Genomic DNA, 11,018 nt, shown 5'->3' with positions numbered 1-11,018 from the left:
GAGAGAGCGCAATAAAGTGAGATAGAGAGCGAGAGATAGAGCGATAGAGAAAGCAATAATGCGAGCGATAGAGGCAAAGAGAGAGAGAAAGAGAGAGGGAAAGAGAGAAAGAGAGCAAATAGAGCAAGACAGAGATAGAGAGAGCAACAGAGCGAGCGATAGAGGGAAAGAGAGCAATAGAGCGAGATAGAAAGAGCAATAGAGAGACCAATAGAGCGAGGCGATAGAGGGAAGAGAGAGAGAGGGAAAGAGAGCGAGAGGGAAAGAGAGCGAGAGGGAAAGAGAGCGAGAGGGAAGAGAGCGAGAGGGAAAGAGAGCGAGAGGGAAAGAGAGCGAGAGGGAAAGAGAGCAATAGAGCGAGATAGAGAGAGCAATAGAGAAGAGAGCAATAGAGCGAGAGAGAGACAGCGATAGAGAGTGATAGAGAGAGCGAGCGATAGAGGGGGGGGAGAGAAAGAGAGGGGAAGAGAGAGAGCGCAATAGAGTGAGATAGAGAGCGAGAGATAGAGCGAGCGATAGAGAGAGCGACAGAGACACAGAGCAATAGAGAGAAAGCAATAGAAAGAGAGAGAGCGCAAGCGATAGAGAGAGAGAGAGAGAGATAGAGCTATATACACATATACACACAGTATTGGCTAGATGGTGGATCCCTCTGCTTTTCCCCATTATCTCTTAAACCTTTAGAGATAACAAACCTCAATAGCTCAAGCTGCAATGTGCACCCAGCAAATTGAGTCAGTGGAAGAGACTGCCTGAAAGAGGTGATAGCTGCTGTACATTCTCTTTAAAATGTAACTAAAGACAAAAAAACTTTTTTTTTTGCTTTGGATGGAGTGGAGAGGGATTAGAACATCAGGATTTTATTGCAGTCTGTATTCCTGTTATCCAAATTCTGGGTTGTCGCCAAAACAGGAATAGAGAGAGGAAATTTTCCAATGGGGACACTTGTTCTGATGACGACCAGGGACTTCTACACCTTGGAGGGATTTCCGCTCACTTCCTGTTTCCGGCTATGGAACAGGAAGTAAAGAGAAATCTCCCCAATAGGACACTGGAAAAAAAAATGATAGAGCTTTGCACTGCCATGTGCCTGGACACATTATTATGTTAGAGCTGTATTCAGATCTGTTAAAAAAATAAAAAAATAAATATAAAATGCTATAGAGATCTAAAAGCAGTGTTTCTGCACTGACCTCCATGAGCTCTTAATGACTGTGTGTACATATACTTCCAGCTACCAATACCTCTGGATCTAATAATTATTCTGCAAATATAACCATACTGCAATATAACCGCTCTGCCTCTCCTCCTTGTCAATCAGAAAATACTTTTCATTCATTCAAATACTGTTAAGCATTTTCTGAATGGTGTCGGTCCTGAGCGACCGACCTCCTGTGTTCACAATGCATCAGGCCGGCCACTCACCACGGGACCTGGAAACAAATGGAGGTCACTAGAAGGCTGCATTCACACCTGAGCGTAGCGTCTTTGAGTGTTTTTTCGCAAATTTTGGTGTGTTTTGGCGCGACTTGCATGTTTGTATGCAGCGTTTTTGGGCTTTTTAACGCTTTTTTATTAGCCAATAGAGAAAACTATTATCTGTTCAATCATTTGTTGCTAGGTATTTCAGCTTTTTTAGCTTTTCCATTAGCTTTTATTTCTTCTTTTATTATTATTAATTTATCATAAATGTTTTTTCGCTAGGGTGAGTTCAGTTTAGGTTAGGGTTAGGATTAGGAGTTGGTGTTAGGGTTATTTATTTTTATTTTATTATATGAATAATAATAAATGAATAAATAAATGTGTAAATAAATACACAAATAAGTAAAAATCATAAATAAAAAATAAATAAATTCAATACATACTAAGTAACAATAAATAAATAATTAACCCTTACCCCTTAAAAGCGGAGGTCCCCTCAAAGCTGCAAAAAATTAAAGCCAGCAGCTGCAACTGCTGACTTTAAATAATCAAACACTTACCTGTCCCTGGAGTCCAGCGATGTCGGCATGTCTGCCTCCATTGCAAATAACTTAAGGCTTCATGATGGGAAGCCTACTGCGCATGCGCGATGCTCCGCTCCTCTCGCCTATTGGCCCAGTGGCCGGGTTAGAAGGAGGTAGCCTGGGCGGTGACATCAATACCCAAGGCTGAGGCTCCCGGAATTGGGAACAGGATACCTGTGAAAGACAGGTATCCTGCCCCCTCTCCCCCCCCCCCCGAAAAGGTGCCAAATGCGGCACCGGAGGGGAGGAGGAGTACAAAGAGCGGAAGATCCACTTTTGGGTGGAATTCCGCTTTAAAAAAAATATAATAAATAATAATAAATAAAAATAACTAAACACATTAACAAAAAAAATTTATTATTTTTTTTTTTCTTTAAAGAGGAGTTCCACCCAAGAGTGGAACTTCCGCTCGTTGTACATGAACAGATACATTAATAATAATAATAATAATAATAATAAATAACTAAACACATTAACAAAAAAAATATATTATTATTATTCATGTATCTTTTTGTTTGAGTGTGGGTATTTAGTGTTATTTTATTATTATTATATTATTAATAATGTATTCAAAGGGGTTGTAAAAGCTTTGTTTTTATTTTCTAAATAGGTTCCTTTAAGCTAGTGCATTGTTGGTTCACTTACCTTTTCCTTCGATTTCCCTTCTAAATGTTATATTTTCTTTGTCTGAATTTCTCACTTCCCGTTTCTCCTCAGTAAACTTCACACCATCATCCGAGCGGTGGTTAGTCAGCCAAAACAGCTTACTAAACAGCTTACTGAGGAGGAACAGGAAGTGAGAAATTCAGGCAAAGAAAACAAAGAAAAAAAACATTTAGAAGGGAAATCAAAAGGAAAAGGTAAGTAAACCAACAATGCACTAGCTTAAAGGAACCTATTTAGAAAATAAAAAAATTAACCTTTACAACCCCTTTAATATTTTAAGGTTAAATTATTATTTATTAATGTATTATTATTAATTATAATATAATATAAAAATAATATAATATTATTATTATTATATTATGTATTAATATATTACATATTTATTTATTTATTTTAGTTAATTGTGTATTTATTTTACATTTATTTATTCATATATTATTACTATTTTATTTGTAAAATATTTAATTTGAGCATAAAATTGCACAAAAAGGCGCGAATACACACACACAAAAAAAGAGGCTTTTCTATTCATTGCTATGGGAATAAAAATGCGCCAAAAATGCCCAAATCTGCCCGATTTGAGCAACAAAAAAAAAAAAAAAAAGCTCCAGAACTTGTTTGAGCTTCAGGCGATTTGGAGTGAAGATGTGAACCATCTCCATAGAGAATCATTGATTTTTATTTTTTTCCCTCCCTCCAGCGTTTTGGAGTTTCGGGCTTCAAGCTACAAAAGGCTGAGGTTTGAATGCAGCCGAACAATGGTGTATACACCACAGAGACTTCCAGCTTCCAGGGTCATGGGCCAGATATGGAATATACAGAATTAACATTGGTCCAGGGTAGGCTATGGTAAATATGTATAATGCCCGGTACACGCGATAATCGAACAAACGATTATCATGCAAAAAAAAAAAGAAAGAAAGAAAAAGGGAACAAACCCAGATCAAATCAGATGATTGGTCACGAAAAATTCTCGTACGACAGAATAAAAATTCGGAAGCGATGTCATGTGTTGCAATGCATTTGTGAACAACAGCTGTACTGATTAAACGAAAATCGTGCGATCTGGCATCGTACGAAAAAATATTTTGTTCATGTCCGATAGAACAACATTGGATGAATGGCCATGATTGGCTCTCGAAAGCTCTGTACTAATGATCCAATTATCGTTCGATCGATTCGAAAGCGGTATTTTTTGTACGATTTTCTGATCTCGTGTACGTGGGGGGGTAGTGGCTTTAAGACGCAGATGCCTGCAATTCTTCTTTGAATTTCCCAGATTAGCGACGCATTCGGCGGCAGGCGTGAACTAATGCTTTTATTGGCCCAGGCTATAGATTTAAAAACACAACTATGTTCCATAAAGAGACATTTCCTGGAATAAGCGGTGTGAATTGGGAGGATCTGCATGGTGGAAATCACACGCCAGGTTTTCCAGCTCTTAAAAGAGATGTCTTTGTGTGAAGTTTACGGTCTGTTAAGTCGTGACACTTCTCCCATCGTCCTCCCGCGTCTCATGATCCGCTACACACATTCCATGCGGAATTCTACACAAGGCTGTACGTGAGCTGATTGTTTGGACACGGAGATGAACAAGTCTCCGGAGAGTTCATTCCATCCAAATGCACAGAGCGCTATGTGTGAGCCTGGAGCGACTTCATTACACATCGCATGAAGACGCATACAAGAACCCGCTGCCAGCATTGCTCCCAATGTGGACCAACTTATTGATCTTTATGCCGCCTCTACCGACAGGAGATAATAAAGCGGTCTGAAATGAAAACCGCCCATGTTGCCCTACGGTCACACCTATGACAAAGAGACAGAATAGCCCCACGGGACTTTGAATGAGGCAAGCATGGGGGGGGGGGGGGGGCGACACAAAAACATAATAGCGTGGTTTATTGTAACCTGAATATTCCAGAACATATAAGCCAGGTTAATAGCATGATGTCAAATAAGTTGAACACATTCACATGGGTTGTTGATGAGTAGAGTATGTGCGCATTAAGAACTCAACACGTTTCGCCAGCTTCCTCAGGAGTATATCTTTATATGCAATGTTTCTTTTTTTTTTTTTTTTTATCCATACATTTTTTATTTTATCAAAAGAGAACATAACAAGATTGTTTCAAATATCATTGTAATGAAAAAAACATTGTAAAGGCATATAAAATAGGCTTCGTTCAAATCTTGATGGCCCATCCAGCCTACCCCAAATGGGTTCACGCTGTAGGTCTGGGAGGTCACCACGATATATGCAAGGTTTCTAAAAAAGACAAAAAAACCTATTGAAAACATCTCTCACATAAAAAGCTGCAAATAGAGGCCCAAATGGAGCCCCATAGTTACAGATCGGCGAAGTCGAGGCTCCAAAAAGAGATCCCCCAGGGGGCGACCATCTCTTCTTGGAGCCTCGGCTTCGCCCGATCTGTAAGTATGGGGCTCCATTTGGGCCTCTATTTGCAGAAAGATGTTTATGTGACAGATGTTTTTAATAGATTTTTTTGTCTTTTTTAGCCCCATACACACTATCAGATTTTCTGCAGATTTTTTCCTTCAGGTTTACCAAAACCATGTAATGCAAGGGCCGGCCTGATTGCATACAAATTGAAACTCCTAAGGTTTGACCTCATATTATGTAGTTTTGGTAAATCTGAAGGAAAAACTCAGCAGAAAAACTGATAGTGTGTATGGGCTTTAGAAAACATTGCATATACTCCTGAGGAAGCGTGCAGTGGCCTGCGAAACGCGTCGAGTTCTTTAATGCGTGCATACTCTACTACTCCATCAACAACCCATGTGAATGTGTTCAACTTATAAGTCAGGTTAATAGCATGATGTCAAAATATGTTATGTAATATTCAGGTTACAATAAACCATGCTATTATGTTTTACTCTATTGTGTCCACCCCCATGCTGGCCTCATTCAAAGTCCCATGCGCTACTCTGTCTCTTTTTTGTATTGTTTAGGAATGGAGGCATGTCATGTGTAGCATAAGACTAGAGCTGGGCGATTTCTAAAAATAAAAAAAAATAAAAATCGATTCGCGATTCGAATCTTTTATTTTTTTTTGATGGACATCGCACCGGTGCTGAGGAGCTGCGGGCAGGAGTTTTTAGGTGAGGCCGCGGCTTCGGCCTAGTCTGCTGCGTCCAGCCTTGTGGACTAGGCCGATACCGCAGCCTCACCTAAAAACTCCTGCCCGCAGCTCCTCAGGACCGGCGCGGTGTCAGCGACAGTCCTGGTAAAAAAAAAAAAAGAACTCTAAAAAAACAAAATACGATTTGTTGAAATTTTGAATCGATTTGACCTCTCAACTCGATTCAAGATTTAATCGATTTTTTCCCCAGCCCTACATAAGACCTGCCTCTCTTTTCTACGGTCACACCTATGCGCTTTTTGGTGCGTTTTGCAATTTGCAATAATGCACTACAGCCCGTTTATCATGGTATCCTTTGGCACACGTTCACATCTATGCATTTTTCAGCCAGTGCATCTTTTAAAAGGGTTGGGGACTTTTTTTTTTTTCACGCAGCATATTGCGTTTTGTGTGTAATAGACTTCAATGGATCGCACCAGAAACGCAAGCGTTGCGTTTTTTGATGCATTTTGTGTTTTTTCTTATCTTTTCCCCTTTAAAACCACTGTATATAGCTGGTTGCTAAGGAGCCGGTCAGGAAGCTGGCCGCTGCGCCCTTAACAACCAATGAGCAACCAGCTATATACAGCGCTTTTAAAGGGAAAAGATAAGAAAAACACAAAAATGCATCAAAAAACGCAACGCTTGCGTTTCTGGTGTGACTCCAGCTAATAGATGAATGTCAGGAAAAAAAATTTGCCCAAAAAACATTTTGTGGAAAGAAAAAAAAAGAAAAAAAAAAAGAAAAAAAAAGGGGCTGGGGGTTCCCCTGCCAGATCCATACCAGGCCCCTCCATGTTTTTTTTGTTGTTTTTTTGCTGGCATTTTGTTTTTTGTGTACATTCAGCTGTCAGCAGGGAATGTTTTGTGTGGCCACCATTATTTTCCAGTCTTAACCCTCCTGGGCATGGAGTTCACCAGAGCTTCACAGGTTGTCACTGGAGTCCTCTTCCCTCCTCCATGATGACATCACGGAGCTGGTGGATGTTATAGACCTTGCACTCCTCCACCTTCCGTTTCAGGATGCCCCACAGATGCTCAATAGGGTTTAGGTCTGGCTGGAGACATGCTTGGCCAGTCCATCACCTTTACCCTCAGCTTCTCTAGTAAGCAGTGGTCGTCTTGGAGGTGTGTTTGGGGTCGTTATCATGTTGGAATACTGTCCTACGGCCCAGTCTCCAAAGGGAGAGGATCATGCTCTGCTTCAGTATGTCACCGTACATGGTGGCATTCATGGTTCCCTCAATGATCTGTAGCTTCCCAGTGCTGGCAGCACTCATGCAGCCCCAGACCATGACACTCCCACCACCATGCTTGACTGTAGGTAAGACACACTTGTCTTTGTGCTCCTCACCTGGTTGCCCCCACACACGCTATACAACATCTGAACCAAATAAGTTTATCTTGGTCTCATCAGACCACAAGACATGGGTCCAGTAATCCATGTCCTTAGTCTGCTTGTTTTCAGCAAACTGTTTGCGGTCTTTCTTGTGCATCATCTTTAGAAGAGGCTTTATTCTGGGACGACAGCCATGCAGACCAATTTGATGCAGTGTGCGGCATATGGTCTGAGCACTGACAGACTGACTCCCCATCCCTCCAACCTCTGCTGCAATGCTGGCAGCACTCATACATCTATTTCCCAAAGACAACCTCTGGATATGACGCGGAGCACGTGACCTCAACTTCTTTGGGTCACCCATGACGAGGCCTGTTCTGAGTGGAACCTGTCCTGTTAAACCTCTGTATGGTCTTGGCCGCTATGCTGCAGCTCAGTTCAGGGTCTTGGCAATCTTCTTAAAGCCTAGGCCATCTTTATGTAGAGCAACAATTCTTTTTTTCAGATCCTCAGAGAGTTCTTTGCCATGAGGTGCCATGTTGAACTTACAGTGACCAGTATGAGAGAGTGAGAGCGATAACACCAAATTTAACACACCTGCTCCCCATTCACACCTGAGACCTTGTAACACATCTTTTTACAGGGGATGTGTATGAGGAAGACAGAGGCCCCCCCCCCCAACACCAGATTTAAGAACACCCCCCCCCCCCCCCAATATCCTGTACATACATCATTGCATATACCCCTTGGGGTATCAGAGGGGACCCCACAATCAAGAAAAGATCTCCTCTTTACCATCTACTCCTCATATACCCCCCTCACTATAATTCATTGAATGATCCCCCATACATCTACTGAATGATCCCCCCCACCATACATCACTGAATAATCTCCCCACTATATATCCCCCCCCCCCAATACATCACTGAAATGATCCCCCCCCCACCATATATCTACTGAATGATCCCCCCCCACCATATATCTACTGAATGACCCCCCCCACCATATATCTACTGAATGACCCCCCCCACCATATATCTACTGAATGATCCCCCCCCACCATATATCTACTGAATGATCCCCCCCCACCATATATCTACTGAATGATCCCCCCACCACCATATATCTACTGAATGATCCCCCCACCACCATATATCTACTGAATGATCCCCCACCACCATATATCTACTGAATGATCCCCCCACCACCATATATCTACTGAATGATTCCCCCCCACCATATATCTACTGAATGACCCCCCACCATACATCACTGAATACTGAATAATCTCCCCACTATATATCCCCCCCAATACATCACTGAATGATCCCCCCCCACCATATATCTACTGAATGATCCCCCCACCACCATATATCTACTGAATGATCCCCCCACCACCATATATCTACTGAATGATTCCCCCCCACCATACATCACTGAATGATCCCCCCCCCCCCCCACCATATATCTACTGAATGATCCCCACCACCATACATCACTGAATAATCTCCCCACTATATATCCCCCCCCCCTATACATCACTGAATGATACCCCCCACCATTTATCTACTGAATGATCCCCCCACCACCAATATCTACTGAATGATCCCCCCCCCACCATACATCACTGAATGATCCCCCCCCACCATATATCTACTGAATGATCCCCACCACCATACATCACTGAATAATCTCCCCACTATATATCCCCCCCCCCAATACATCACTGAATGATCCCCCCACCATATATCTACTGAATGATCCCCCCACCACCATATATGTACTGAATGATCCCCCCCACCATACATCACTGAATAATCTCCCACTATATATCCCCCCCCCAATACATCACTGAATGATCCCCCCCACCATATATCTACTGAATGATCCCCCCACCACCATATATCTACTGAATGATCCCCCCACCACCATAATCTACTGAATGATTCCCCCCACCATACATCACTAAATGATCCCCCCCACCATATATCTACTGAATGATCCCACCACCATACACACTGAATAATCTCCCCACTATATATCCCCCCCCCCAATACATCACTGAATGACCCCCCCCCCCCCCCCCCCCCACCATATATCTACAGAATGATCTTCCCACCACCATATATCTACTGAATGATTCCCCCCCCCCACCATATATCTACTGAATGATTCCCCCCCCCCACCATATATCTACTGAACGATTCCCCCCCACCCATATATCTACTGAATGATCCACCCCCACCACATATCTACTGAATGATCCCCCCCCCCACCACATATCTACTGAATGATCCCCCCACCACCATATATCTACTGAATGATCCCCCCACCACCATATATCTACTGAATGATCCCCCCACCACCATATATCTACTGAATGATCCCCCCACCAACATATATCTACTGAATGATCCCCCCACCACCATATATCTACTGAATGATTCCCCCCCCACCATACATAACTGAATGATCCCCTCCCCACCATATATCTACTGAATGATCCCCACCACCATACATCACTGAATAATCTCCCCACTATATATCCCCCCCCCCCAAATACAACACTGAATGATACCCCCCACCATATATCTACTGAATGATTCCCCCCCCCGCCATATATCTACTGAATGATTCCCCTCCCCCCCCACCATATATCTAACTCAATGATTCCCTCCCCACCATATATCTACTGAATGATCCCCCCCACCACATATCTACTGAACGATTCCCCCCCACCATATATATACTGAACGATTCCCCCCCCACCATATATCTCTTGAAATGATCCCCCCCCCACCATATATCTACTGAATGATTCCCCCCCCGCCATATATGTATTGAATGATCCCCCCCACCATATATCTACTGAATGATTCCCCCCACCATACATCACTGAATGATCCCCCCCCACCATACAATGACTCCCCCCCCCCCCACCATATATCTACTGAACGATTCCCCCACCATATATCTACTGAACGATCCCCCCATATATCTACTGAATAGAGCGCTATATATATATATATATATATATATATATATATATATAAACAATATAACACAGATAACGGTTCCCACATCTCATCATCCCCGGAGACCCCCCGATCTCTAAATTTCCCCGCAATATATCACTGAGAGCGCGATGAGTGCTGAGCTGTATACACAGGTAGGTGATCTATATATATATATATATTTATATATATATATATATATATATATATTACCGTGATCAGTGTCCGTACACTCCTATATATCATCATCTCCCCCGTACACCCCGATCCCCGCTCACCTTCCTCTCCCGGCTCCGTCCCGGCTGACTCCTCCCCTCCCCGCGTCACCATAGAGACCGGAGTACACTACTACCGGAGAGCGAGAGACAAATCGACCCCTCCCCCACCATCATCACACCTTCACCACCACATACCTACCTACCTCCCCTCCACCCATCATCACCACATACCTACCTACCTCCCCTCCACCCATCATCACCACATACCTACCTACCTCCCCTCCACCCATCATCACCACATACCTACCTACCTCCCCTCCACCCATCATCACCACATACCTACCTACCTCCCCTCCACCCATCATCATCATCACCACATACCTACCTACCTCCCCTCCACCCATCATCATCACCACATACCTACCTACCTCCCCTCCACCCATCATCACATACCTACCTACCTACCTCTCCTCCACCCATCATAATCACCACCACATTTCTATCTACCTACCTCCCCCCCACCCATCATCACACATCTACCTACCTCCCCCCACCCATCATCACACATCTACCTACCTCCCCTCCACCCATCACCACATACCTACCTACCTCCCCTCCACCCATCATCATCA

At 43.2% G+C, this 11,018-nt stretch overlaps 1 protein-coding gene across 2 annotated transcripts in view; it reads right to left on the bottom strand.

The window, feature by feature from the left end:
• Positions 1–10,495, bottom strand: part of PKIG (cAMP-dependent protein kinase inhibitor gamma) — a 169,099-nt gene extending 158,604 nt beyond the window's left edge. The window contains exon 1 of one of the 2 annotated variants that reach the window (XM_077460224.1): positions 10,447–10,495. The gene's annotated coding sequence lies outside the window, so the exon portion shown is untranslated. The remainder of the gene's footprint in view (positions 1–10,446) is intronic. The other variant, XM_077460228.1, reaches the window with a different exon arrangement.
• Positions 10,496–11,018: the final 523 nt, after the last annotated feature.

Source organism: Lithobates pipiens, unplaced genomic scaffold (genome assembly GCF_037356315.1).
Source record: "Lithobates pipiens isolate NorthernLeopardFrog02 unplaced genomic scaffold, aLitPip1_a1.2 Scaffold_28, whole genome shotgun sequence".
Taxonomy (NCBI): domain Eukaryota; kingdom Metazoa; phylum Chordata; class Amphibia; order Anura; family Ranidae; genus Lithobates; species Lithobates pipiens.
The sequence above is the reverse complement of the archived record's forward strand: the minus strand, read 5'-3'. Positions and strand labels throughout refer to the sequence as shown.